This window comes from Diadema antillarum, unplaced genomic scaffold (genome assembly GCF_040938485.1).
Source record: "Diadema antillarum isolate AM-2024a unplaced genomic scaffold, OU_Dant_1.0 seq00001003_RagTag, whole genome shotgun sequence".
NCBI lineage: Eukaryota > Metazoa > Echinodermata > Echinoidea > Diadematoida > Diadematidae > Diadema > Diadema antillarum.
The window spans coordinates 1,150,185-1,178,124 of record NW_027271841.1 but is presented as its reverse complement, the minus strand read 5'-3'; the positions used below and the strand labels follow the sequence as shown (position 1 = coordinate 1,178,124).

Here is a 27,940-nt window from a genome sequence, read left to right as displayed (position 1 = left end):
GAGATTTAAATCTTGGAAGTGATCTCTTATCATTTTTGGCCTATTACACAATTGCTACTGTACATTTGAGTCCTTCTGACAAAGCAGTACACATTTGACTGCTCATGAATTAATTAAGAAAGTTACGAATGACAACAAAGAGTGAGCTCACGTCATAAGAATGGACACACAAAGGAGCCCTGACACATAGCCTGCCCTCTTCACAGGAATGTTGTCCTCCTCCCGCTGTAGCATGTGGGCCCCACAGCGATCACAGCAGCGGCAGCAGCAGAAGATGGTGCCGGTAATGGGCATGAAGATGATGAAAATAATGGCAATAGCAAACATCACCATGAAGCCGACTGTGTGGTCAACATACTGCACAGAAGAACAAAAAAAAACATTATATACACACATCATGATAGACATGCTAGAATTTTAACAGGTACTGGTTTTCATCCAGTTACAAAGCAATTATGGTTTAGTGATCACATTACTGGCTGTCAACAAATCATGTACACAAGTAACGAATCACACATGTCATATCATGATTCATTCATTTTAAAAGTTATTATAGCAGGGATGATATTGACAGAGGTTTATTGAAAAATCAGAAATCTAAATTTTCAGGCAATTTTGATACATGGAAAAAGCAAAATGTGTATAGACTTGAGAAAAAAAGATTCTGAAACCAGATATAAATCTACAGAATACCATGCCTGTTACAGGAAAAATGAGAGAGTAGTTTGATCCACAAGATTCACATTCATCCCTCCTTGTCATGCTGTCTGGCAAACACACCTGTCCACACACATGATAATGATGATGTTTGTCAGTTGCAGGCGAAGATGACAACTTCTAGTATCACTACATTCCGTGAGGGCAAAGATGGCTAATCAGTCCGATCTTTGACCTTAAAAAATCTAGTGCAGTGTGGACATGGAAATGCAGAAGGTAGACCAGGCTGAGAGGTTGCTCTGCTTTTTCGTCGCTGCTGCTTTTGTTCCTACTCCTCCACACGTCTCACTTCATAGCCTGATACACCAGAGCTGACCACAGATCGCCAGGCAGATCAGTCTTGTGCCATTGCTTCCCATGTGTCTGGGTTGATGCTACAGCATTTCATGGAAGCTTTTGGTGTGTCCTTGTAGCGTTTCCTCTGAGCTCCTTGAGAATGCTTGCCTTCCATTAGTTCACCACAGAGCAGTTGCTTCTGCAAACGTTCGTCGGACATTCGAAGTACATACATGCCCCACCTATCTGAGCTGGGAGTGCTTGAGCATCACATGAATACTCTCCATCTGGGCTTTCTGAAGCAACTTGGTGTCTGGCACTTTGTCTTGCCATTTCCCATGCGGCAAGTTTCAGAGGCATCTCATGTGAAAAGAGTTCAGCTGCCTGGCATGTTTGGCAGGCATACAGCAGAGAGGGCATGACAACTACATTGTACACCTTTAGTTTGGTTTGAAGACTTATTCCTCTTCTCTCCCACAAGCTGTCTTTTGAGTCTGCTGAAAGCTGAGCAGACCCTGACAATTCTGTATGAGACTTATTCTTCAATGCTGATATTTTGTGACAGTGTGCTGTCAAGGTAAACAAATTTGTCTGCTACTTTCAACTTCACGCTGTTGCCGTGATGGCTAGCTCTGTGCAGGGAACTGCAGGAGCTGGCTGATGCATCACTTTGGTCTTTTTTATACTTATCATCACACTGAAATCTTCACAGGCATTGGTGAATTGGTCAATGCTCTCCTGCATGTCCGTCTGGGTACTAGCATACAGAGCAAAGTCATCAGCAAAGAGAAAGTCACGGGCGATATCCTCCTGAACTTTCAATTTTGTCTGCAGTCTCCGTAGGTTGAAGAGCTTTCAATCAGTTCTGAATCTGAAATCAACACTGATGTCACCTCACAAAAAGCATCTGTCAGCATGGCTGAGAACATCATACTGAACAGGGTTGGGGCAAAGACGCAGCCTTGTTTCACACTGTTTGTGACAGGTAAGGGCTCTGAGTGTTCACTGTCATTCTGCACACTAGCTTGCATGCCGTCATGGAACTGTCTGACCAGTGAGATGAATTTCGCAGGGCAGCCAAACTTGGCCATGATCTTCCAGAGACTTCTTGGCATACGGTGTCAAAAGCATTAGTCAGGTCTACGAAGGTGGTGTAGATACCAGCATTCTGCTCGTGGCATTTCTCCTGGGGTTGAAGTGCTGTGAAAATCATATCCACTGTGCTGTGACCCTGTCTGAACCTGCATTGACTTTCAGGTAGTTAGTCTTTCTCTCAGTGGTCGATCAGGCGGTTCAGCATAATTCTGGCAAAGATCTTCCCGGCTACAGAAAGCAGCGAGATGCCCCAGTGGTTGTCGGACACCTGTTGATTTCCTTTGCACTTGTACAAATGGATGCATCCTTAAGTTCCTCCGGGAGTTTCTCTTGGTTCCACATAGACTGGAATAGCTCAGACAGCTTTCCAGTCACCGTTTTGCCACCAAGGCATAGATTTCTGCAGGGATGGAGTCAGCACCAGGTGCTTTTCCACAAGCCATATGCTTTGCTGCCTCTTCCACTGCAGCTTCTGTAAGGATATCTGCAAGAGAGTAGTTGATTGGAACCTAGGGCAGCCTTGTGATTGTTTCCTTGCTGATGGCAGATGGAGGGTTGAGGACATTTCTAATCCCTAAAGGGGCCGGGCTTTTTTGGCTATGCTCAGGCCGGGGGGGATGGATCGGTGGCGCGATCGCGATGAAATTTTGCATGCGTGAGACCTGCATCATAATCTACAAGATTGTGTCATAAGATTTTTTGAAAAAATCAATTTCTAATTTTAATTAATCAATTATGCAAATTAAGCTCAAGATCATATTTTAGCCTAATTAAAAGCATTGAGAGTCTAATTTTTGGTCTGTAAATCTGTTTCAGCATATTCAACGATTGTACATCACAAAAACTTTCAAAATTCATTTCAATTCTTATGTATTTTATTGTTTTCAGAATTTCTTATGTATTTCTGGTTTCTCAACTTTTGTTTTTTCTTTGTTTTTCATTGGAAATTGTCACTGACCACTTTTCTACCATAATTAGCACAAAACTAATCGATGAAAGTGATTAATTGTAAAAATAATCAGGTTTTTATGACTTTCACGACAGAGCACTGTTTTCCATAGGAAATGTACACAAAATCACAAAATTGTGCCCATTTTGGGGCGACATTCCGTTACAAAAATGGGCGTGGCTTCGCAAAAGTATGCGCGGACGTCGCAAATTTGGTCTCAAAAGTTGCGCGAGACTTGAACAAACAAAGTCAAGAAGCCTCGCGACGAGGCCTTCTCGCGTAACAGAATTATAGCGCGAAACGTTGAGGGGGGCAGATTCCGCCCCCCCCCCCCCCCCCGGCCCTTTTAGGGTTAACCCGTTGAGGACAATTTGATTTTGCTACAAGGGTAATTCCATGGAGTTGGGGCAGTGTCCATGTAGCATCGTGATATTTAAAAAATACATTTCAGCATAACTCAATATTAATTATGCTATACATTTATTGTTTGTAGGCTTTACATTTGCATTGAGGCCACCCATTTTCCTGGAAATTTTGTGCCATTCAGACTCAATTTTGATGAAGTTATAAAACAATATGTAACAGTGTCCTGTAGCATCGTGACGTATCCATGTAGTATCGTGATATTTTAAAATTTGGTCCTAAGAGACAAATTATGGCAATTAGCTTGACCAAAATTTGATGCAATATGCATATTTACAAGATATGAATGAGATAGCTAAATATCTCAAATTTCCTGTACACAGTTTTGATTTTAAAAGAAAATTACAAAATGTATCACGATGCTATGTGGTGTTTCCTTTTTGTGACATTTGGTGGACACCGCGAAGCAGTGACACATTGTGTCATTTTCTTGTAAAAGTAAAACTGTGGAAAGGAGAGTTAAGATATTTAGCTATCTGACTAATCTAGTAATGATGCATATTATATCAAATTTTGGTCAAGCTAATTGCATTAATTTGTCTTTTAGGACCAGATTTTAACTATCATGATGCTACATGGACACGTCACGATGCTACAGGACACCGTTTTAATAACTTCATCAAAATTGAGTCTGAATGGCACAAAATTTCCAGGAAACTGTATGGTCTTAATACAAATGTAAAGCCTATAAACAATATATGTATAGCATAATTAGTATTGAGTTATGCTAAAATGTCACACTTTGTGCCCCAACTTCATGGAATTACCCACAACACACATTTCCCATAGACACTTGCCCGCGTATACTTGGGACTCTTCCTCAACGGGTTAAGTGTTCTGCCTAGCATTCAAGAACCTTTTCTGGTCCGTGATCAGTACGTTTCCATCTGCACTGAGGAGGGGGGAAGATCCCGATAAAGTTGGTCCATATACAGTCTTGAGTGCTCTGTAGAAATTCTTCATGTCTTTGCGATCAGCATAAGACCAGATCTCATTGATCAGCTTTATTGCTTAGCCATGCATCCTACATTTGCCAAAGCTCAAGCTGTACGCTTTTTCTGATATTGCAAAAAGCAGCTGTCTCAGACGCTGATGTTGGGTCGTTGAGGTATGCTCGGTGAAGGCCATTCTTCTCTTCCAGCAAAAACTGAATGCACTTGTTGTTGTCAATGAACCAGTTCTGGTGCTTTCATGTGACATTCAGTGAGGTGAAACTTTGTTGTTGCAGCTTGCTATCGATCTCTTTAATGAGTGATTGCTTGACATAATCTCTCTCCAACTTCCAAACATCTAGATATCTCAATGCCTTCTTTCCCTGGGAACGTCTGCGTGGTTGAATCTTGATAGTGAGCTTTGAGATCAACAGACGGTGATCTGTCCAGCACTCTGCACCGCATATGGCTTCAATGACTTTAACTTCTTGCCTGTCCCTCTATCTGATGATGATGGAATCCAGCAAGTGCCAGTGTTTCGAGAGAGGATACACAGATGTCATCTTGTTACGGTTGGCCAGATGAAAGACTGTACTGATAATGAGTAACTGGTGTGCAGCGCAGGTTTCCAGTAGCAATAAGCCCCTACTGTTGCATTTGCCAAGACCATTTTCCCCTAGGACTCCTTTCCATGATGCATAGTCAGTGCCGACCCTAGCATTGAAGTCACCAAGGATGATGATTTTCTGCTTTGGGCACGTCGGAAATGGTCACTTGCAGGTCCTCACAGAACCTTTCCTTCACATCATCAGGGCTGGTCATCATGGGTGCGTAGGTGCTGATCATTGTGGCATACCGCTTTTTGGCAAGAGAGAGTCGCACAGTCATTAGACGATGATTGATAACCTTGGGGGGCACAGCCAGCTTGCCGACTAGGTTACCTTTAATGGCAAATCCAACTCCTGCCTCACGACATTCATCTTGTTTGCAGCCAATCCAGTTGACCTTCATCAGCAAGGTGTGTTTCGCTTAGGGCAGAAATCTGTACCCTGTACTTTGCTTGTTCTGCAGCAATAAGTGCAGTCCTTCTCTCAGGTCTTTCAGTCCCGGCATGGTCCAAGAGAGTGCACACATTCTATGTGCCCATGAGTAGTGGTATCATCTATGGAATGATTAGGATGGTAATGGGTGAAGTTGTGACTTGCGCATGAATTGGATTAAAGTGAGATTAAAGTGAGTTGCGCAGGGTCGTCAGCCTTACTATCTATTTCCAGTGTCAAGACTTAATCAAGATGGTGTGAGATAAGTCAGGATGCATTGAATGGCCATCAGTGTCTTATGTGTCTTACTGTGCCCTTGTTGCACTCCACAATGCTTTGCTGTATCTGCCCTCCCGCCCGTTGAACCAATACGGTGGTTTCTTCCACGTAGTCCGCCGGATCCAGTCTTCGCATGCACAGGTAGACAAGCCTTATTTCACCGAGAATTTAAGACCAGTCAATATCCCTCACGTGGTTACTGATGCATGTAAACAGCTACTCGTAGGAGCCACTTGTGAGAGTCGGGTGCAGATGTAGTTGTACGTAGGTAGGTGCCATGTATAGAGCTCCAGCCAGCATGTGATGATGAATTGCTTGATGACATCATAAAGTGTTATCTACTACGTGGATCATATCATGAGTGAGTTTCGCCAGAGTACTATTAGGAATCAGTAAGAACAGAGCTGCGTTGACTGTAAGTGCTGACATCACAAAGGAGATTTTTTGACTGGTTTCGCACATACACTTATGCATTAAAGGAGGCAGAGCACATGAGTAAAAGCTGAAATAACCCTTCTTGTATTAAAGAAAATGAAATCCCTGTGATTATTTTTAAGTATCTACACAATGACGGACAACGGAAGTGTTTAAGACAAAATCTGTCCCAAGAGAGTGGTTTGTATTCTGATTAAGCAGTGGGAATATCACATTAAAAAATTGCTACTTTACTTTTTTTTTTGCACTAAGTAAGGTTCCTGTTAAAGCAGGTCCTGATTACCAGGTGAGCACTGTTCATACCACAAAATTCTTGTCAGTATCACGATGCATTCACAGGAACATTCACTCAAACAAGTATATTCAATACACAAACGATGTAGAAATGAGACCATAACTGCAAAGATTAGAGCCTGAAAAGACTGAATACAAATACTATGAAACATTTTCAAGATACCTAAATTTCACACTGAATGCAAGTGTGCTATGAATATTGTTGTTGAGAGGGAAGGTAATTTGAAATGCTATGAATTTCAACAGTTTGTTTTAATCAATGAATCAACTTTTGTGATGTACTGTACACTCAAGATAAAAAAGATACAATGTAGGTACTTGTGTAGCGCTCCTGCCAGTAAACAAGTATCACAGCGCTTTACAAAACTGTAAAAATCACACTTACATTAAGGGGGTAGGAAGAAAACAAAATAACGACAGATGAGGGATATATAACACATACATGTACACAATTGATCAATCAGTTAAATATCGAAAAGAAAAGTCTTCAATTTTTTTCTCGAACATTGATAGAGATGGTGATTCCCTGATACTTCGAGGGAGCTGGTTCTGCAGGCATTGGGCAGCTGCCGAGAAGGATTTGTCCCCTGTCTGAGTGAGAGTCCTGAGGATAGATAGGCGGATTGGGTCTTGGCCAGACTGCATTCCTCATTCCAAACATATAGAGTGGTTCCAAAGAATGAATGTTTACCTACTGGAGATACTGTGATAAACTTACCAGTAAAGGATCTCTAAAATCCTTGGTACCATTCAAAATACCTCGATATAGCTCTGTAGAAAACAAAAACAGGAAAGAAATACATTCATTGTTTTGTCTGTGCTGGATAAGAAAACAAGAAGAAAATAAAACCAATTGTTACTTACATTACAACTGACTAAAATGGAGCGATGATAAATTATTCATCACAATGTTTTGTACAATTACTTCAATTGAAGGTGTAAAGTGACGGATAATTCTTGGATAGCTGATTCTCTGTAGGAACACATGCCAAGAACTACAGAAAGACCTGATTTTCATTTTTCAATATAACCAAGTGAATCCTTTTGTTTCACTTCAGTCCTGCAATTTGAAAGGGATTCATCTCAAACTCCACCCTGAGGACCTTGTGGAGCCAGTAATGTACAAATGCAGGGAAATGTGCAAGCATCACGCTGGGAAATTTGCAAATGCTGGGGATTGTGTAAATCTCGAAATTGCATCAATGGGAAATGTGCAAACATGATGCCAGGAAATGTGCACATCATTTATTTCAACAACATCACATACAGATGGTAGATAAACTCTGTATCAAAAGTGCACATAAGCCTGTACCATATCTATTTGCTTGAAAATCCCTTTTCACTAAACTTGGTAGGTAGCATCCCATGGATGACAGGATCTCAATTTGTTTAAAACGAGCACAGGAGCATCAAAGTCCCAAATATATGGATTTTTTTTTCTATATTCTTCTCTAGAACTAAACTAGAAATGTTGCTATGGCGACTGGTATGCCTCCGCCATAATGCACAATTCTCCTAATAGGTCTATCTTACATACAGACAATGTGTGATTACATTTTCACAAAATTGGCAACATATCAAATGACTTGTTTGACACAAATGTGTTGAATGTTCACTTTCCTTGACCTAGGTTTAATTGGAAGAATAGGAGAGCATATATTAGGGGATTTAACGGCTTTAACATGACTTTTGACCCTTTCATAAGTTTATGCATTGAGTGATTTCAAGATATGGAGAAAAGTGCAATTTCTGTATTGAATAGTAAATTGTTACCAATTTCATCTGGCCTTTGACCCTAAAATTCATAAAGAGAATCACTGTCAGGCAGAACATGCATAAATATGTACTAAGTTTCAAGATAACTTGAGACACTTCCGAGATATGGAGGAAGAAGAAACTTTAGGCGCGACGGACATCCAGTCGCTGGTAATCCAGAATGTGTCCAGCATGCAGGCATTCTCTACTTCATTCCCGGTCCACGCATTCTGCCTGCACTGAGAATGCCCTATTGCTACTCCCCTCAGCCTTGTGAATAGAGGCATTCCATCGTATTCCGAGAATGGGGATTATAAAATCCTCTATTCAAGGTGTCCAGAATGCGTCCGAGAATGCAGATGCGTAACTGAAACCATTCATTCACGAAGAATAATAGCGGCCTCGTGCACCTCTACTATTGTCTTTGACCTTCAAAAGAACGACACGCCGCCCTGTTGCGCTGTGAAAAAGAAAAGTCGCGCTATATTATACACATTGTATTTAAGTTTCAGTGTGAAAAAAAAAAATGAGTTAAAGTGTCTCTGGAAACGGATTTCTAACACAGAGATTTTGTTTTTGTTCGATTTTTCTGTATGTTGGTTAGTTTGTTTTTTACAACATAATACTCGTTGCCTAAAGTTGCGTTTCGTACCGCAGTTCGATATATACATTCATATTTTTTCTTGCCAGTTTGAGACGCCAACCCTGTTGCTAGGAGGTACCTACCAGGTATACCGTCAGGTCTCGACACTAGCGGTGGCCCGGGGCCATCAAAAAAACGCACGTCGGGCACCAAAATTTCATATATGAAGATTTTGGTGGACCAATCGGGCCACCAAGAAAAGTCGGATGTTTGCCTTTACTTTTGGAAATGAACAGCGGTAACAATCGACTCTGTAAGATGCTAAAATAAATGTCGGATATTTGTTTTTATTTTCGAGAAATGAATAACGGTAATATTCGACTTTGTATGATACTAAAATAAATGTCGGGTGTTTGCTTATACTTTTGGAAATGAATACAGTAAGATTTAGCTTCCTACGGTGCTAAAATTTATGTCAGATATTTGATTTTGCGTTCGGAAATGAATAAAGATAACATTTGGCTCTGGTAGATGCTAGATGTACATGTCGCATGTTTGCTTTGATGTACTGGTAGATGCTAGATGTACATGTGTATGATGTACATGTCTATGATTTACAAACTGTCTGATAAGTCTGATCTGTGGGCAACAGGATTGATACTATACAGTGTACAGTTTTATGACATTCAGTATGCAGCATCTCTCGTAGATGCTACATGTACATCAAAGCAAACATGCGATATTTATTTTATAAAATAAATGTCGCATGTTTACTTTGACGTTCGGAAATGAATAATAAAAATTCAACTCCGTACGATGATAAAATAAATGCCGGATGTTTGCTTTTACGTTCGAAAGTAAATAGCAATAACAGTCAGCTCCGGAAGATGCTAAAATAAATGTCGAATGATCCCTTTGACGTTCGGAAATGAATAACAATAATATTCAACTCCGTACAACGATGAAATAAATGTCTGATGTTTGCTTTTATGTTCCAGTCTGTAGCAATAACATTTACCTCCGAAAGATGCTAAAATAAATGTCGGATATTTGTTTTTAATTTTGGGAAATGAATAACGGTAATATTTGACTTTGTATGATACTAAAATAAATGTCGGATGTTTTCTTATACTTTTGGAAATGAATAACGGTAAGATTCAGCTCCATACGGTGCAAAAATTAATGTCGAGTATTTGATTTTGCATTGGGAAATGAATAAGGATATCATTCGGCTGTGGAAAATGCTAAAATAAATATCGCACGTTTGCTTTGACGTTGGGAAATGAATAATAATGATAGTCAACTCCGTACGATGGTAAAATAAATGCCAGATGTTTGCTTTTATGTTCGAAAGTAAAGAGCAATAACATTCAGCCCCGGAAGATGCTAGAATAAATGTCGAATGTTTCCTTTAATGTTCGGAAATGAATAACGATAATATTCAACTCCGTACGATGATAAAATAAATGTCTGATGTTTGCTTTTATGTTCGAAAGTAAATAGTAATAACATTCGGCCCCGGAAGATGCTAAAATAAATGTCGAATGTTTCCTTTAACTTTCCGAAATGAATAACGACAATATTCAACTCCGTACGATGATAAAATAGATGTCTGATGTTTGCTTTTATGTTCGAAAGTAAATAGCAATGACATTCCGCTCCGGAAGATGCTAAAATAAATGTTGAATGTTTTCTTTAACGTTCGGAAATGAATAACGATAATATTCAACTCCGTACGATGATAAAATAAATGTCTGATGTTTGCTTTTGTGTTCGAAAGTAAATAGCAATAACATTCGGCTTCGGAAGAGGCTAAAATAAATATCGCACGTTTGCTTTGACGTTCGGAAATGAATAATAATAATATTCAACTCCGTACGATGGTAAAATAGATGCCGGATGTTTGCTTTTATGTTTGAAAGTAAATAGCAATAACATTTGGCCATGAAAGATGCTAAAATAAATGGAATGTTTCCTTTAACGTTCCGAAATGAATAACGGTAATATTCGACTTTGTATGATACTAAAATAAATGTCGGATGTTTTCTTATACTTTACGAAATGAATAACGGTAAGATTCAGCTCCGTACGGTGCAAAAATTAATGTCGAGTATTTGATTTTGCGTTGGGAAATGAATAGGGATATCATTCGGCTGTGGAAGATGCTGAAATAAATATCGCACGTTTGCTTTGACGTTGGGAAATGAATAATAATGATATTCAACTCCGTACGATGGTAAAATAAATGCCGGATGTTTGCTTTTATGTTCGAAAGTAAATAGCATTAACATTCGGCTGTGGAAGATGCTAAAATAAATATCGCACGTTTGCTTTGACGTTGGGAAATGAATAATAATGATATTCAACTCCGTACGATGGTAAAATAAATGCCGGATGTTTGCTTTTATGTTCGAAAGTAAATAGCATTAACATTCGGCCCCGGAAGATGCTAAAATAAATGTCGAATGTTTGCTTTAACGTTCGGAAATGAATAACGATAATATTCAACTCCATACGATGATAAAATAAATGTCGCATGTTTGCTTTTACGTTCAAAAGTAAATAGCAATAACATGCAGCTCCGGAACATGCTAAAATACATGTCGAATAATTTTCCTATCTGTAATTTGCCCGTTTGCTTCATGGTTGTGAGGGTAGCTCGTTAGCCATGCTGGTCTGTAATTTCATACACAGCCCTGTCGCTTTAAAAACGCTTTGTAATACATATATTATAGGTCCTGCAGTATAAGATCAGTAACTTGTAATCATTCGTAGTGACGTAGAATGCGTTTGTATTGTAGCAGCAGCACTGATTTTCATATTTTTATTCATATCAGTTCAATTCTATTTGATCCAAATCCAGTTAATTTCACATGATCGGCATTTGATGACAATTTATGGAACTGTGCAAAAGTATAGGAGACAACATGCTTAGCAGACGATTCCTCCTTTTGATTCCCCTCTCCCTGTCTCATTCCTTCTCAGCTCACTTTGATCTTTCCTCTCCCAAGCCCACCCGACAAAGAAGAAGTTCGGTACAATACAAAAACAGAAACAAAACAAAACTAAAACTAAAACAAACAAACAAAGGAACATATGCTAGCTGAATAAATGGGAATGATACCTATGCCCCAGCCAGGCCAAGCTTGTGGAAATTTCCATGAAAGCAGAGTGGATCAATCAATAAGGAAGTGTTGCCTGCCAGCAAAGGAATGCGCGTATGCATTCCTTCACACCCCACCCATGTTGTAAACCACGTGTAGATATCAATTAGACAGTCTGGCCTGGGAGTGGGAGTGAGCCAGGGACATGTCTCTAGCACTAGTCTTGAGTAAAAGCCCCTTTTGAGTTCCTGTAAACGTCATATGATACCGGTTTGTCTTTCTTTTCGCCTAAAAAAAAGCATATAGCGAACAGACCTCACCTCCCTGATATCACAAATGTTCACGTAGCAATGTAAAAGGATTGATTTATCCCTTCTAGGTGAAAACTGAATTAAATGTCCTTTGATAGAAAATTCGAAATCTAGCATGCCTGGATAAAGACTACCTTGGTACCTTCGCAATGTACCAGGCCAGCTAGAGCCACATGTTCGATCATTGAGAGCTAGCGAAGGAAGCAAAACGGTGAGCTAGTAGCTGCATGTACGTATACAAAATGCACGTCATTGGTGAAAGCGTGGGGCTGATCGAATGCATTCTAGAAGACAAAGGCTGTGAACCCTGGCAAATTAATCCTGTTGGTAGTGTTACCGTTAGGTTTTAACAGACAATAGAGAGATTAGACAAAGTCACCTGCATTGTTGATGCATTCTCAGTTTCATTCCGGAATGCCGGCTTATTTCTAGGCCCTTTTAAGCTGAGCAGTCCCAGGCGACGGCCGGAATGGGTATAGAATGCGCGCATTCTCGAGTGCATGCCACTGAGATAAAAGGTATTCCGAACGCATTCTGGAATACCAACGAGTGGATGTCCGTCGCGCCTTAGCACTTTCACTTGATACGTTTGACCTTTTGACCTTTGACCGTTTTGGCAAAAAACAAAACAAAACATTCCCAGAGAATTTCTGTTGGGTAATACATGCATATACCAAATTTAAAAAAAATAATAATCCTGCTGGCATTGCATAAATATGAGGGAAATAGTAAAGTGTAGAAGTGTTGCCCTTGACCTTTGACCCCATGAACCCCAAATTCCCTAGATAATCACTGCCAGTCAGTACATGCATGGATGTTCCACGCAGATACCTTGAACAATTTCCAAGATACAGAGAAAAAAGTGAAATTTTAACATTTTTACTTGACCTTTTGACCATTGACCTTTGACCTCATGACCCCAAACTTTCACCAGAGAATCTTGATTGGGTAAAACATGTATACACTAAGTTTAAAGAAAATATCTTCAGGCATTGCATAGATATGGGGGATATAGTGAAATTTTAAGCATTTGACCTTGACCATGAGCATGTGCACCCAAGAGTTGATAGGCACAACTTCACCCCCTAATACACATACATGCCAAGTTTCATTAGGATACCTCACAAGGTTTTTTAGTTACGCTGTCCACAAAATTCATTATGGACGGAAGGACGGACGGACAACCCGAAAACATAATGCCTCCATCACCACTTCGTGGCGGAGGCATAAAAAAAAGAGTATAGAGCTAAGTGAGTGCTATATCAAAGACATTGATGAAAGTGGGCAAAATTTTCAGATTTTAAACTCCTTCTTGAATACCCTAGGACAGATTTTCAGCAAACTAGACAGTCCTGCATCCCTCAGATACTACAACTTGATTAGGAGGGGTCAAATGCACCAAACTTCAGGAATTGTTAAACAAATCTTCACTAGAACCACAAGACACAAAGATTAAACAGTGTGTCCCAGAAGAAAGAAACTGAGATTCATTGTATCTTTGTATGAATTACAATCACAAATTTGCTTTATGAGATGTACATGAATGGGAAATATGCTTCTCCTCTTTCATTTGATGCACACCTCAGTGTTCTCAATCCATGCATGACCGAGTTGGAACAAGGAAAAGTAGAAATTACGCGGTGCGTAATATATGTCCCCGCCGGAAGTAGCATTTTGTAACAAAATGTGCAATATAGGTAAAAAATCAAGGTCAAAGGTCAAAGAAGTCAAAGGTCAAAATTCTGTGTAGAAGTTTTGAAGCCCTCACCTAGTGCCATCACATAAAGCAAATGGAATCGAAATTGGGTTAGAAATGGCGAAGGAGTAGCATTTCGTAGCCAATGTACAATATAGGTCAAAAATCAAGGTCAAAGGTCAAAGAAGACAAAGGTCAAAATTCTGTGTAGAAGTTTTGAAGCCCTCACCTAGTGCTATCACATAAAGCAAACGGAATCGAAATCGGGTTAGAAATGGCGAAGGAGTAGCATTTTGTAGCAAAATGCACAATATAGGTCAAAAATCAAGGTCAAAGATCAAAGAAGTCAAAGGTCAAAATTCTGTGTAGAAGTTTTGAAGCCCTCACTTAGTGCCATCACATAAAGCAAACGGAATCGAAATCGGGTTAGAAATGGCGAAGGAGTAGCATTTTGTAGCAAAATGTACAATATAGGTGAAAGGTCAAGGTCAAAGGTCACGACTGAAATTCTGTGTAGAAGTTTCAAAGCTCCCATGTAGTGCTATCATATAAAGCAAACAGAATCAAAATTGGCTCATAAATGACAGAGAAGTAGCAAATTGAAGATTTTGATCACACACGGACGGACACACGGACGGACGGAAGGACGGACGGACGGACGGACACACGGACACACACACATACGGAGCCCGTTTCATAGTCCCCTGCTCGAACTCGTTCGGCGGGGACAACAATAGACAGAAGTGCTAACAAATTTTCATTCTCATATGCAAATTGACTGAATGACCCCTGTCTGTGACCTTTGACCTTGTGACGACCTTCACCTCCCCAAGGGACATCTTTCATCCAAGTTTGGTCACATATATGCTGCCAGTTTGTATCTGATCTGACAGTCCTTCGACCAATTTGACCTGTGTTGAGATTGAGGCTTGTCCCTTCATGCTGTCACTTTCTAATATTTCTCCAAAGCGTTGACTTCGCAGAAACATCACGATTTGAAAATCGGTCATGGAAGGCTGCAGCTGCAACTTGTTGCAGGCTTACAAAACGAGACCACTCCATTACAATAAACACCCATTGCTCTGTGGTTAGCTGCATGGTCAGGCAAGCTCATGATCATCTGTTTATTTTTCGACCCTATTCACAACCAACCCTCTCTAGCGTTCCTTTACCCCCCCCCCCCATACACACATTTGTGTAAATTCATCAGAGTGTGATGGCCATTGTTATCTGCAAAGTCCAGAAATCTTAAATGCTCCTTCTTCAATAATCCGCCTATCTGGTTAAAATTAAAGCATATGTTCATATTAAGTTTTCTCTAGCAGGCATAAACCATTTTTTTAATGCATGGGCTGTCATATGAAAGGAAAAATGATGGATATTAAGGCTGTGATTTTCTTTTTGTCTCACCCACCGGAGGTGAAGGCGAGACTAAGGGATCCAAATGGCATCCGTCCGTCGTCCGTCGTCCGTCCATCGTCCGTCACAAATGTTACAGTTTACCTGCTAGACTCTCTTATGATGCATAACTTGGCAACTGTTGCATCAATGGCAGCCACACTTGGGTGATAGAAGCAATAGGGGTATCTTCGTGTTATGGTGTTGTCAGAGGTCATGTGATGATGTCAAAGGTCATTTGAGGTCATGTATTAAAGAGTATGTGCAAGACTCTCTTTTCTATGTTAAAGTTTACCTGCAAGACTCTCTTTTGACAAATAACTTCACATAAGTTGCTTGGATTACAACCTAACTTGGGTCATAGATGCACTGGGGGTACCTTCATGTTACCGTGCCGTTGGAGGTCACAGGATAAGGTCAAAGGTCATTTGAGGTCATACGTTAAAGTTTACTTGCAAGACTCTCTTATCACATGTAACTCGACACATGTTGCTACAATGGCAATCAAACCTGGGTGATGGATGCACTTGGGGTACCTTCATGTTATGGTGCCATAAGAGGTCACATGATAAGGTCAAAGGTCATTTGAGGTCATACATTAAAGTTTACTTGCAAGACTCTCTTATCACACGTAACTCAGCACATGTTGCTACAATGGCAATCAAACTTTGGGTGATGGATGCACTTGGAATACATTCATGGTATGGTGCCATTGGAGCTCACATGGTAAGGTCAAAGGTTATTTCAGGTCAATGTTAAAGTTTACCTGCAAGACTCCCCTATGATAGATAACTTTGCAACCATCGCTCCCTTTCCAACCAAACTTGGGTTGTAGATGCACTTGGGGGACCTGCATATTATGTTGCCATCAGGGGTGACATGGTAAGGTCAAAGGTCATTTGAGGTCATATATTAAAGCTTAAAGGTCACAGACAGGGGTCAACGAACTTTTAGGGCTCAATGTTAAGTTTTTATGGCGCATTTTGTTTATGGCTCATAACTTTTGATCCCTTTGTCCGTTTGTGACCAAACGTGGATGGTAGATGTCCCTTGAGGTGAAGGTCATCACAAGGTCAAAGGTTACAGACAGGGGTCAGCTAACTTTTAAACCCAATGTTAAGTTTTTAGGGCGCGTTTTGATTGTGGCTCGTAACTTTTGATCCCTATGTCCGTTTGTGACCAAACTTGGACGGTAGATGTCCCTTGGGGAATTAAAGGTCATCACAAGGTCAAAGGTCACAGAAAGGGGTCAACAAATTTTTAGGGCCCATTGCTAAGTTTTTATGGCGCGTTTCGATTATTGCTCATAACTTTTGATGCCTTTGTCCGTTTGTGACCAAACTTGGATGGTAAATCTCCCTTGGGGAGTTGAAGGGCACCACAAGCTCAAGGTTATAAGGTCAATGAACTTCTAGGAGTTAGAAAAATATTAATTTCTTGTACGCGAATGGGCAAGACACAATTTGGCACTTGCCTTGTCTGAAAAATATGTGTAGATGAGGACTTCTTAACCACACTCTTAATGTGAATGATCTCTAAGAAGTTGGCCGAGGTGAATAGAAATATCCACACTAGTACAGAAACCGTTTTGCACAATGTGTCAAATTTCCAGTTAAGGGCAATTCCACGATAACACCCTGACACTTTTGAGTATAATTTCACTCATCAAATGTAAATAATAATCAAAATGTAACACTTGAGAAAAAATTTTTATTTTGTATCTATGCATGTCATCATAAGCAATTTTGAAAACAAAAGAAAGGAAGAAAAACTGCTGTGGTAAATGAGTTATGCACGATTAATTACCACTGTAACACCGTGACGCAAATTGGACATAAAACTCTGTAAAGTTAATGAACATTTTGATAAGTGGATCTGTTCATTGGATGTACTAGAGACTCAATGATAATAATGAAGTAAAATTTGATTAAAGAATCAATTGACAGGAAAACTATGACATAGATTTTAAATAAGTGCAACGCAACACCGTGACTGAAACACCGTGACCTCTGAAATGTGTGTAGAAAACCTATGGAGAATCCTGTTGTCTTACTTTCAGCTCATAGTGTTTCTCCATTAGGTAGAACGAAATGATGATTCATGATGAATGTTTGACATCACAGTATAACACTTCCAGATAAAACAGAAAATCATTGAAATCATGACAGATTAACAAAAACAACAAAGTGAGGAAAAACTTCGCACTGTAACGCTGTGACATGTTATATACGTTTGTACATGTTACAGTCAGGAGCACTGCTCTGTCAGTAAAATATACTTTATGTTTTGAGACATAATTCAGTCTATCATTATTGAAAGCTTGTTAAATATTTCTGAGTGAACTTTTAGGGTTTACAACTACTCTTTTAAAGTCCAATTTGTATATTTAAAAATGACATTCAAATTTGAAACTTTGATTTTAATACCTTTGGTCACAAAGCCAGGTGAACCCACTTAGCAATTTCAGTAGCAATAAAAAGAATCATTCAAGCAATTTGTGAGGTACAAAATGTACCATAATTATTCTTTTTCAAAGATGTACTGGAAAATGAACATGTACATAAAAATGATTACAATGCAAATTCTCATTCATACACATAAATCCTAGTGAGTGTGGCTCTTTTAATGGTGAAACTTGTAAGATTGTGCACAGCACCATGCACAGTGACTTTTGGTGGACACATCGATCTAGCTTCAGTATGCCCTAAAGTAATTCTTTAGGATACCAGGGAAGCTGCAGCAAGACTTCAGACTGTTTATCATGTTAGGAACACATTTGAGTCTACAAAACAAAAGTCAAACCATGTGATAAAATGGTCAATTATGATAAAAATATTAAACAAAGGCTATTAACTCAACTGAAACTGTTGCCTTTACCGTAGTTAAAAGTTCAAAACCTTCAGAAATGTTTGCTCTGGATAGTTATGAATCTGGTAGGTGGCACACTGTGAGTGGACTGCTTCCTTTTTAACCCACCATGTGCTCTGAGTGCTGATTGGCATATCAAACCCCACTGCATTGTAAATACAGTTCTCGATTTTTGGCACAGAAAGGGTTAAAATTGCATGATGCTGGCAACAAGTACAAGTCAGTCGCAGCGGACGACTATAATCAACTCCCCCGAAACCCACGAAACGTTTTGAATTTTCAACCGCCATCGAGGCAGTGCGAATCGGGCATTCTCATTTTCACCAAAATTTCACCTTCTCATATCTCCGCTATACATTGACCAAAATCAATATATTGTATCAAATGCAAAATTATGATTTCTATCTACGTATGAAAAATCACGAGAAATGATGGAGAACTTTTTAAGTTATTCAACATTTCATGCTTCACTGTCTCGGAAAACTACTGTGCGATTATTTCCAGACACATCTGGTCGCACCACTTAATATTCATGAAACTTGACATGCATATTCATAAGACATGTGCGGACGTTAATGTAGCCCTGTTCGATTTGTCAAAGACCTTATTTTGAAGTTACAAGTGAAAATAAATGAGGTATCTTGTCAGAAATCTCGGAGCAGCAAACGAGAATAATGACGTCATATTCTAGAACTGATTTGCACTTGCGCAATGAATGGACTTTCCCATGCTGCTACGATCCAGCGAACTGATTGGTCGATGCAATGCAGCGTACTGTTACTGTGCGATGCGAGGTGGCTGCATGATGCGGATGCCTAGTACACTGCACATGCTTGCTATGAGAGCGGGACGCGGGGTGTCGATAAGTACAATGTAGCAGTGTGCTGCAGGGGACCTCGCCACCTAAAAAACAAGCATTTACATTATCAGAACTGGCCTATTAAAAAGAAAGTAGTAAAAATGTGAATATCTATCAGCTATGATACCAGCTGCAAATTCACGACATTGGATAAATACTGACTTTATGCAGATTTTACTGCACTAGTATACAAATGATGCACAGGATAGAGTGCGTTAGTGGAGATGTAGCGTACTTGAGGGTATTTACAATTGTGAAACATGCACTACATTGTAAATACCCTCAAGTACGCTACATCTCCACTAACGCTACGAAATAATCCTGTGCATCATTCGTTTTATAAAATGGGTCGAAAACTAACAGCATTTTTCACGTACCTTTGTGGATCAAGATGTCCGAAGATGTTCGTCCCAAACATTTTACTACGCACGTCGCACTCGGAAATCCCGCACATATAAGTACTGTACGTATAAGAGTATACGTACGCCACACATGTTATGCACTCAAGAAAGGCCGGCCGGCAGCCCGAACCAGAAGTTTACAGGATTGACAGCGCGTATAGTAGCGCGCGACGCACTTGTAACAACTGATTGAGTGCGCACTGCTAGTGCAAACATTGTGACGTCGGCCGTGGATGTTAGTGAGAAATTAATACAAGCACACGTGACTCATTTCAGTGCTTCCAATCGGCTACATTCTTGAACCCATTTTATAATAAGTAACATTTAACTACGAATTCCCAGTACGAGTTACAGCAGTGCCGTACGGGACTGAAGTACAGGTGACTGTGAGAGCGGCAAAGATGTGAGTACGTGGGACTGTACCTGTCTTCCCGTGCGCGAATGACTATGAAATTTCGTGCTCGGAACGAAGGTAGAAAGTGCACCCCTTTCGATTATTTCCAGACATATTCGGACGCATGACTTCTCGAATGTGATATTCTAGAGTTACGGAAATACATATCCCCAGTCATTTTGGCCAGTGGAAAATATATTTTTTCACTATTTTTCATATATTTTTTTGCTATTTCATCATTTCATGATATATTTTTTGGCTATTTTCTTTGAAAATAGTCTAAAAATCACACTATTTTTCTGCTATTTTTCCCACCTTCCCAACAAGGTGGACTATTTTTTTACTATTTTCATTCACAAATGGTGGAAAAATAGCTCTATTTTTTAGCTACGTATTTCAATTTTTCTTCCCCTTCATGCACTATTTTAAAACTATTTTTTGGATACCACTAATTTTCTGCTATTTTCCTTGAATTTCATGTACTATTTTTAAACTATTTTTTTGTCTCTAATTATATTTAAAAGACGATTACACTATTTTCTTGCTATTTTTTGCTCTCTCATCTCCTTCACTTTTTGTTTCTGCACTATCTTTTAGCTATTTTTTGCTATACACACATTCGAATTCTTTTTTTACATAGAAAGTGTCTAATAACCTACAGTACCGGTATTTGCAAAATCGGTTGACAAACTCTCACGCTCGATCACTCCTGGGGAGTGTTTCATCAACGTTTGTCGGCGCTGACAACTTGAATCACGATATCACCATAGTAACAGTCACGGTGACCATGCAGAGCATCTCAGCCAATCAAAACAAAGGATTTTGCTGAAACTGGTCAGTGCCGACAGTTGTCGGCGCTGACAAGCGTTGATGAATTCACCCCCTGGATGGTACGTATTTCATCGTTTGTCAGCGCTGACAAACGTTTATGAAACACCCCCCTGACACTACCAGCACTAACCGTGGTACTTACGTGTTGAAAAGGCACACAGTTTTGCTGTAGATTGCTACTGAAAAAGTAGTAAGAAAGTCGTAGTTTTGCCGTGGTTCTTTGTGTTCGTGCCTTAGTGTTGAATGCGTCGTTGTTAAGAAGTGAAAGAGGCGTAGATAAATTGTTAAGTGGTTGTAGATCAGGGGTGGATTAGTGAGGATTTAGTCGTACGAAAGTCGTAGTTTTGCCACATCACAAAAGACGACTTCCGCATCTCCGCTCTCGCGACCGAGAACGCCGTCTTTTGTTATGCAGCGTGAAAATCGGACAATAGACCACTAGCTATTCACGGCGATAATCCGTCTTTTGATACCACTTCTATTTTCCTCAAGGGCAGTTCCCTCAAAACTACGACTTTTCTACGAACAGCCAACTACTATTTCATGACTTAATTATCGGCTTAAATGATTCTCTGGACTACTAGTATTGTTCTAGCCATCAATGCATCGGCAGGTAAAATCCATTCGCGCACACAATGTGGCTTCGTTATTGCGGCTAGCTAGTACAGGGGAATAGCTGTCAGCTTTTTACTAATCGTGGCCGCGCTTCAAACGAGTACGAAATGGGGCCAAGTTCGAGCAAATCTGACGGAGAAGAATAGATTTCTTTTTGCGGTCGTATACCTACAGTTCGAGCTCATCTGGTCAGCTAAACGAGCTGGTACAACTGTTAATTGTATTAGTATACCGCAACCGTTTGTACAGTCGATCGAAGTACAGACTGCATACATTCATAGCGCTGATGCACCTGATAAATTACATGTACAGTACCGTAATCGATGGTCCGTCGTATACACACGGTGCGCACGTGTGACAGTCCATTTATATTTTTCCTCTTCGTGTGTCAAGGCAACAACGCACGTTGTGCATCCATAAACGGGGGTACTAGTAGTCACGTGAGAATTCAGCGTTGGTCGAATCTCACCCAGGGAAACATCAGACGGGCAAAATTTCGAGATCTTATAAAGATCGCGATGTTAAACTTCTCGATCTTTTGCCAGTCTGACCGTGCCTATTTTGTATACACTGCATTCCAGTTATAAATAATCGAAGTCCTAGGGATCGGCAATTTCATAAAAAAAAGTATAACGACATTTCGTCTTATCGAACGAATACAGTTCTGAGTATGTTATGAAGAAAAAAAAAAGACGGCAACGATACGTATGATGCGTAATTCAATGCTTAGTAATATTTGGTCATATCAAATACGCTGCACTGGATGAAAAGGCAATTTGAAACAGATTTCAAACAGAGTATAGTTTGTACTTTCATGCTTAGTTTGAAAAAAATATATAAAAAGGTGAAGTGATGGTTAGGAATGTGTTTATAGGCCTGATTCGTTATCCCAAAGTTCGTCGATTACGAACGTTTACGAACATTCATTATTCCCGACTTATTTCGGAGGACTGTTCCGAAGATTCGATATTCCCAGGATTCGTAATTCAAAAGCTTGGTTAATCCGAAAATGAAATAAGGTTCTGCAAGGCGTAACTTTGCGAAACGAAGACGATGATTTAGATTTGTAATTCCAAAATTGTGTCTGTGTACTCCTTTCTTCTTTTTTTCACGTTTGGATTCACGAATCTTAATTCATATTCCTATCGGCGAATCTTTGGAATAACGAAGATTCTTATAATTTTCGGATTAAAAAACCTGATTTCATTTTCGCAGTGATGAACCGTATACGAACGACGAACCTTTGGACAAACGCCATAAGATAATGTTCGTGATAACGATCCCTAATATTCACTTTCGATTAATGCAATGCAAGTTATCCACGGGGAAAAGTGAACGAATATAAATAACAAGCGTTCGCTCATGCAGTCTCTGTGAATTTCTTCTTGTACAATGTAGGAAAGCGAGGAGTGGCATCTCATTGGAACGGAGCATGTTTCTTTTGTTCTTTGCCAATGACGCTCGGAAATGACTTTGTTTCAACAAGAATTTTGCTGTAACCGTGTTCTTACAAAAGTGTTTGTAATAATTTCACACAATTGTTTTTAATGTCGACAAATTTGGCAACTTTAATTATGAACGAGATATGAAACTCGTCACGCTGACGAGTTAGGTGATACGCTTGGGGTGATCAGGTGTCGGTCATCTGTGATCGACAAAGAAAAGAATGTGATATAGGCACCTTGATGTTATATTGAGCGTACATGCAAAACCGTTTCTCTAACCACTCGGCCACGGGACATCCCCGGAAATCGTAAGGCAAAAAAGAAATGTATGGATATTACAGGGGGAAAAAGTCAATGCCCACTCAACAATCGTGGCCGCGTGAACATGTATTGCATTGCTAGACGGAAATGCGGCCTTGTAACGACTGATGTCGCTATGCCATTTCTGGCAACTTGGGAAAAATACGCGCCGTAGACATAAAGCCTATAATCGGCTGGTTTTGATACCTTGCCTTTAATCACAATTTCCAGTGTGATGACGTCATCAAAGTACAAAACAATGACATGGTCTTGAAAGACAAATGTTCAAAGTACAACACCTCCGTCGTCGTCATTACATACTACGATCGGTTAGACAAAGTGAGCCTGCAAAATTTTGCAGCAGTCGAAGCAATGTGGTCTCCAACACAAAAAAGAGGGATATGGTGTGTGTCTGTGTGTCTGTGTGTCTGTGTGTGTGTATAGGTGCGTTTATATACGAACGTGATTTCTAAATGGACGAATATGTAATACAAAATTGAAGAAAAAAAGTAAAATAGCTAAGTATTTTGTTTCGTGATCTTGTGGGGTTCGAACCCGCAACCTCACGTCTCTGAGACGTCGCCTTTAACCACTCGGCCATACGTCTCGGCGAGAAAATATGAGGAACGTAAACTTATGTATGTGAAAGCTGAATCGGAAATCGTTTTGTCCACATTCCATTCTCATTTTCAGTTTTAAACTGCAAAATTGTCAACCTGATGAGGAGATTTCGAAGAAGAAAATGCATGATTATTGCAGCTTATTGTCTCAGCTACAACATACTTAAGTTTCAGAGGAAATGAAGCAGAATCAGCTGAGATAAAGGTGCTTAAACGTTGTCAAGTCAATGCATGGTTTTAAAAAAGATCCCCTCCCATAGACATAACACGTAAACTTGTCCGATTTTGCGTCTTTACCTTTAATCACAATTTAAAGTATGATGACGTCATTAAATTTCAAAACCATGACATGGACTTAAAAGGCAAATGTTCAAAGTACAACATATCTGAATTTGGGATAATATTGAGCTTAAACAACAGAGATACGAGCAAATGAATGTCAGAAACAGTACCTCAAAAAAATTAATTCCACTTTTTTGATTTCAGATGATGATATGATGACGTCATAATGTAATTATGGAAATATTAATACTTGAAACGTTATTTCCAATTCATATGTTTTTGTAATATGCAATAAAAACATAGGGTAACCAGACGTTTTAAAGAGCTATGGCGAAATAAACAAAGACATGTTTTTCGCTATATTTGCACAAAGACGCGCACACGAAATTTCAACTTTGACGCCAACGCATTCCTTTGTTATAGGTCAAAATTGATCGGAAATCAATGGATATTGTTACTTAATGTATCAGGAATCCAAATCTGTCAAAAAATGTGCATTTTCAGTTTGCTTACGCGCACTACGCGCGAAAATGTGCGGACGGACGCGAACGCGCGAAACGCTTAAAATTGTCTGAAACTTCGAGATTTCCCATTGGTAAGTTGTTTTGAGCCTTTTAAAAGTTTGACGCGCGCGTACGCGCGCGTAATAATGTCTTAGGTAATTAGCATTAAAATGTATGATAGAGCGTGACCTGAACTTAATGTCCGCCGAAAATGATACAGACATGACCTTTAGATATGAAGTTATGATCGATCATGTAACATGGTCCGAAAATCACAAAATGGCGCCTAGATGACGTCATAGATATGTTACTGTCATGAAAACCTTATTGTGGCTAGATTTTGTCATGAGACATGTTCCCTGAAAATGTCATGTTATTCCGTAATGTCATTCTTGAGATATTGATGACACAAAATTGTCCAGAAAGAAAGAAGAATAAAAAGAAATAAAGAGAGATTTTGACAATCACAATAGGTGATACGCTGATAGCGTATCACCTAATTACTTAGTTATCGCAAAATATCGTTATATAACCCTCTCCGTTGCAATAGGAGTGAACGTCACACGCTTAAACATGAGCTCTTCAGAGAATTGTAATTCATGCACACCATAAAATTTTTTACACACACTACATTAATTATAGATTCAATCGAAATGTAAAAGCAGCCACCGATTGTCCCGCGGTTATTTCCACGTTTTCTTATACAATCCACGATTATCAGAATGATTCCCCTCAGACATCTTTGACACTTACTTTCTCCCTTTTTTTTTCTTTTTTTTTTCTCGAGATCTTATATGCGACTTCTATACCTGATGCGGTTATCCCCTTATCAGTGACTAATGACAACTACGCGAGTAAACTGTTTAATATACATCATTTTTTCTTCAGCTTTTTTTTAAACAGCTCCATGACTATAATGGACGAGTTTGGAATATGTCGACTATTTTAAGAGACACGCGTGCAAGATATGATTTCTACCAGTCGTATAGCGCGAGGGGCAAACAGTCTACGATTTTAATCATCAGTTCGAAAATGTGTATCTTGTCGGGCACAATCTATAAGGGTCCAGTGGAAAATGAATGAATGCGTTTTTAATTCATGTTTGCCTGTATACATTGTCATTTCATCTCTATATCCCCTTCAAGTTTAGTTCCAACTGGATTTCGAGAACATTTTGCTGTCTGTGTCATGAAGTCAGTTTTCAGAATATTATTCATCAAAGTATAATGTCAAATATTTTCATAAACAATTAATGTCGCCGATGAATCGATCATAGTCGGAAAAGCTTACATAGATTACTATCATAAAGGAGGGGTTCGTTATAATAATTTTTTTTTTCAAATTTTATAGGAAAACACTATCATCTCTGTGAGAAAATTTTAGAGCTGTGTGTCCTCTTTGGTCTGTGCAGCTGGGGGTGTAGACGGAGTGGCAACTCTTCGTAATTCGGACAAACACAATGCATATTCAATGCATTTTTATACCATATAAGATGTCCAACATTCATAGGCTACGTTCATGAAGTCATGCCCGACACCACTCTCTGAGACGAAAAACGCGCTTCGAATTTCATTGAATTACAAGCTATATTTTACCGGAAAATCTTAAATGAAATGCTCGATTTGGAATTCATAAACATGTATTTGTAGTTTCTTCGAAATGCCATTAAAACTAGTTATTTTTAGACATTTATATTTATCCATGATGCAAACTTTTTGCTTACATGTAATTTTTGATTGTTTATCATATCTGTAATGTTGTGATTTTTCAAGGAAAGTGCTCCGCCGAAGTATGTTCTAGCGTGTTTTTTAAACTCTTTGGCGTCAAAATCGAGTTTTACACTGCATTTTGATTCTCTACTCCAATTCAAGACCTGCTTACCGCATGATGCACTCTCTCTTGTCAAAGCACATGGCTACACGAAGTGTTGAACGCGTAACGTTCTACGGTGTCGAGCATGACTTCAAAGGAGAGTTGTTTCTTCTTCTCGGGCCACCTCCCTTGTCGGTGTAAGCCACACGGCTCTACCATGAAAGGAAACTATTCTCCTTTTGTTCTCAGGGAAGATGTAGAGATGAACAAAGATTACACCCGTCGGCATGTGCATCGAAGCGTATGCACGGTGATGGTATATCATTCGTCGACATAATTATTCTGCTGTTGTGAACTCATTAAACGGAGAATTGGTTAACGAGTTGATACCTCATGCAGAGATGAGTGATAAAGCTCAGGGGCGGATCCAGGAATTCCGCAACGAGGGACGCCTTTACAAAATTAGAATGTGTCGGGGGACGAACGCGCCAACTCCATTTTTCTTTTTTTAAACCAAAATAAGGGGGAGGGGGCACCCGGTGTGCCTCCGCCTGGATCCGCCACTGAAGCTGCACACATTTCCTTACGGGGATTATCGAATACACTTATCCAAGCTGGGCTAGTCTCAAGAGTCTCTCACTGAGCTGCGAACGTTTGCGAACATTGTGAATTTAAACTTTCGTCTGCAGGATTCGAAAACAGTTGCAATCAAATTCTAAGATATATGGCTTGCATTGTCGTGCATGTCGCCAAGAAATTTTGTAGACCTATATGACCAAACGTCTTTGCAGCAAGACGAAAAGAAAACACTGTTTAAGACGATGAAAATCGTTTGCGTATATACAATTTCGAATTGCAACTGTTTACGAACCTTGACTAAACCTTAAATTAGTTATACGTTTGTAAACAGTCACCGCCAAGTGAGATACAGTGTACATTGTATACTAGCAGGCCTCTATAGGCCTACTCCGTACGATGAAACATCTTTTTGCCATCCCTTGCTTCAAAAAGATGAGCTTTAGGCCTACATAATACAAGCCTACGGGAATGCGCGAACAGAAATCGGCCAAACTGACCTATTGTTGAAAAATGAATGAAAATCAAATCACTCGACTTTTGTTTTACAGTGTTTTTTTTTTTACAGTAATGATAATAATACTAATGATTAAAAAAAAAATAATAATAGTGGCCTCTTACAATGCACTGAAGTCCATCGAGAATGATGCTCATGGCGCTGTTACATAACCAGCATGAACAGTATACCGTATAATACAACCATAAAATAATCAAATACGATAACTTATCAGAACAAATTAAATACAACAAAAAACAAAATGCTTATACATAACGAAATTGATCTAAAATATTGAGAAAACTGTATGAACAAACAACGTAGTATATACGTCTTTTGGTGAGACCGGGCATTTTCCTCTATAGTGCTCCTCGCCTATGTGTGATATGGAACTCCCTCCCATCTTTTCTACGTGAAATTGACTAACTGGATCACCTCAAAGCCTCTGATTTTTTTTTTTTTTTTTTTACCAGGCATTCAATTGCTAAGGAATCTGCGCGTTTGAATGTTTCTATAAAAGATATATGGCGCCATACAAATGCTGTTGATCATCATCATCGTCATCATCATCATCATCATTGATTTCTTTCTTTATTGCGTTTAATCTTTTTCCTGTCCACTTCAAAGTAAAATCGATATTACGAGTGTTCT

General features: G+C 39.5%; 1 long non-coding RNA gene across 1 annotated transcript in view; it reads right to left on the bottom strand.

The window, feature by feature from the left end:
* Nucleotides 1-219: 219 nt before the first annotated feature.
* Nucleotides 220-27,940, bottom strand: part of LOC139742488 (uncharacterized) — a 91,266-nt gene continuing 63,545 nt past the window's right edge. The window contains exons 3-4 of the long non-coding RNA XR_011711706.1: nucleotides 7,159-7,211; nucleotides 220-357 (exon numbers count right to left, since the gene is read on the bottom strand). This is a non-coding gene — a long non-coding RNA (uncharacterized lncRNA). The remainder of the gene's footprint in view (nucleotides 358-7,158; nucleotides 7,212-27,940) is intronic.